The sequence below is a fragment of the Sinocyclocheilus rhinocerous genome, unplaced genomic scaffold (genome assembly GCF_001515625.1).
Source record: "Sinocyclocheilus rhinocerous isolate Xijiao unplaced genomic scaffold, SAMN03320098_v1.1 scaffold128, whole genome shotgun sequence".
Lineage (NCBI taxonomy): Eukaryota > Metazoa > Chordata > Actinopteri > Cypriniformes > Cyprinidae > Sinocyclocheilus > Sinocyclocheilus rhinocerous.
This window is the reverse complement of record NW_015666174.1, coordinates 402,370-405,333: the sequence shown is the minus strand read 5'-3', so window position 1 is coordinate 405,333 and position 2,964 is coordinate 402,370. Positions and strand designations below refer to the sequence as shown.

The 2,964-nt window shown below is 32.9% G+C and overlaps 1 pseudogene; it reads left to right on the top strand.

Moving 5' to 3' along the window:
• LOC107731963 (apoptosis-inducing factor 3-like) overlaps positions 1-2,964 on the top strand; it is a 15,244-nt pseudogene that overhangs the window by 1,737 nt on the left and 10,543 nt on the right.

Genomic DNA, 2,964 nt, shown 5'->3' with positions numbered 1-2,964 from the left:
ACCATCAGTGCACAATTTTCCACACCACAATCTGTCAATCACATCTTACCAGCAAACATACACTCGTTCACATCCTTCCCTTCACTCTCTGAGGCAGAAGTCTCCAAACTCATCCTTTCTAATCATCCTACTTCTTGTCCGCTTGATCCTATTCCGTCTCATCTCCTTCAAGCCATTTCTCCTGCAGTTACAATTAATCCAGAACGCGGCAGCAAGATTAATTTGTAATGAGCCTAAAAGAATGCACATCACACCTCTGTTTATCAATTTGCACTGGCTACCAATAGCTGCTCGCATAAAATTCAAGGCATTTGTAACTGCACTGGTCTAATGAATTTATTTTTGTATTTTGTTTAGATTCATATACATGTTGATTCCTAATGAAAAGAGAAATTGCTATTTTAAAAGATTTTTTTTTCTGACAGACTGCCTTGTGCTTGTGCTTTGCCTGACTTCTATAGGTGCTGATCAGAAGGTTTTCAAGTGGTGACATTGTGATGCTTATTTGCTTTTGCTGTTTTTTATTAGTTTTATTTCAAATGGTCTTTTTCATCTCTGCTCATTTTAGAATCAGTTTGCTGTTTGAAGAGTCAGCAATCAAATTTAGGAGCCAAATCTTCAATGATTTTTGCCAGTTGTTTACTTGGTGGTCCTTTGGTTAGTTTCTTTATGGTTTACAATGATTTCTGCACCCTCATCAGAACATCCAGAAACTAATCAAATGTTCTTAACTAAACAAAACCAGGAGTTGCCCTCTTTGCATAAATAAATCTAAAATACGAGGTTTAAACAAACATTGGTCCACTTACTCTGAAAGTTCATGATTTATCCAGCTAGTGAACAAGATGCCTTTTAGCAGAACAAATACAGAACCAAGAATATGAAAATAATAAGTTCATTTTTAAAAAAAAAGAAAAAATAATAGAAAAAGAAAAAAACCTCTACAGCTTGGGATTCGTTTTAAAAACTACTCGTTTCAATGATTCAAAGTCGACTCTTTCTTTTATTTTTCCTTCTATCCTGCTCCATTTTTCTAAGTGCTCCAGTCCCTGCTGCAGAGAAACACCCCCATAACAGGATCTTACCACCTCCATGCTTTACTGTAGGAATGGTGTTATTTGGATTTCCTGTATTGGATTTGAGTGACGTCCTGATCCAGGGAGGGTCTGTGTTGTACCAAATACTTCACTGTATTTCTAGGCATTGATAAAGCCTTTGACATTATTTTGTATCCATCTCCTGACTTGTGCATGTCCACAGCTTTATCCTAGAGATCATTTAACAGTGCCTTGCCACCCATAGTTGATTGTATGCTTCATTTGCACTACCAAAGACTGAAGTGCTCCAGGAAAGCTCTTTACATGCAGAGCTAATTAAAATGATCACAGCTGATCACAGTTGAAAGTCAAACGGATTTGTGTGGTATTGAGGTGATTACACCTGATTGAGTTTACAAGTCATTTTTAGGAGGGGGATGGGTGATCCTTTTTCCAACTCAGTGATTCAGTTTTTTTACTTTAATAACATAATTAATATGTTTAATATAAGTATTAGATATTATATTATATTATTATATATAAGTATTATTTATTATACATTAAATATATAAAATTAGCTTGGTAAGTAGTTAGTGTTTTTTCATACACTTCTGGCCAAAACTTTCGAATAGTTTTTGGTAATAAAACGGTAATATTGCGAAATACTACTACAATTTAGAATATCTTTTTTCTATTTGACTATAAAATGTAATTTATTCCTGTGATGCCAAGCTGAATTTTCAGTAGCCATTACTCCAATATTCAGTGTCATTATAATATGAAAACAGTTGTGCTGTTTAATGTTATACCATTCAACAATTTGGGGTATTTAAGATTTAAATAATAATAATAATAATTTTATTCAGCAGGGACACATTCAATTGATTAATTAAAGTCACAAAAGATTTATATTTCAAATAAATGCTGTTAATTAAACTTTCTATTCCCCAAAGAATCTGGAAAATATTAAGATGTAAAAATATTAAGTTTTTAACATTGATAATATTAATTAAGCACCAATTATAATTAAGCAAATAATTAAGCAAAAAAATCATAATTGATTTCAGAAGGATCATGTAACACTGAAGTCTGGAGTAATGATGCTGAAAATTCAGCTTTGCCAGATAAGGAATAAATTACATTTATATTAAAATGGAGAACAGATCTTCTAAATTCAATACAATACAATATTACAGTTTTTACTGTATTTTTGACCAAATAAATGCAGCCTCGTGACTTCTTTCAAAAACATTTAAAAAATATTGTAATTAATCCAAACCTTTGACTGGTAGTGTACATGCTAACATATTTAACTGATTTAATCTTTTGTTTTTCTTGTCAGGTGAAAGTCGAAAACAAGAAAGTTTATGTGTCAGTTAAGAAAAGGGTAAAGTGCCTTCATATAGACATCTTATCTTCTATATTAAATTTATGAAACCAAAATCAAAATCTGGACAATTCTGAGAGTAAAATGTTAAAAATCTTTTCTGTACAGATCCAGGGTCAGTCTAAACGTATCAAATGGATGGGAGCCAGAGATCAAGCGGTGTTGCACACTGTCATGCTCCTAGGAGGAGGTAAGAGAAAAATGACTGATTCAATTCAATTCAAGTTTATTTGTATAGCGCTTTTCACGATACAAATCGTTTCTACAATATATTTAGTAGTTGCTTATCAGTGTTGACTATGTCAGTTAATGTACATATGGCAGAAATGTACGGAAAAATCAAAGACGTAATCAAACAGACGATGAACACTATTAACAGCAATTATTATATGTTGCAATCAAACTTATAGCAAAATTTGGTAGTTCTGTATGTTGTTTCAGGGTTGGCATCAACTGAGGGGTTGGCATCATCTCTTCTCAAGTGTTCTGGATCCAGACTGAAGCTTGTGTAAATCCTAGTTACCACAGGATGTCAATCCC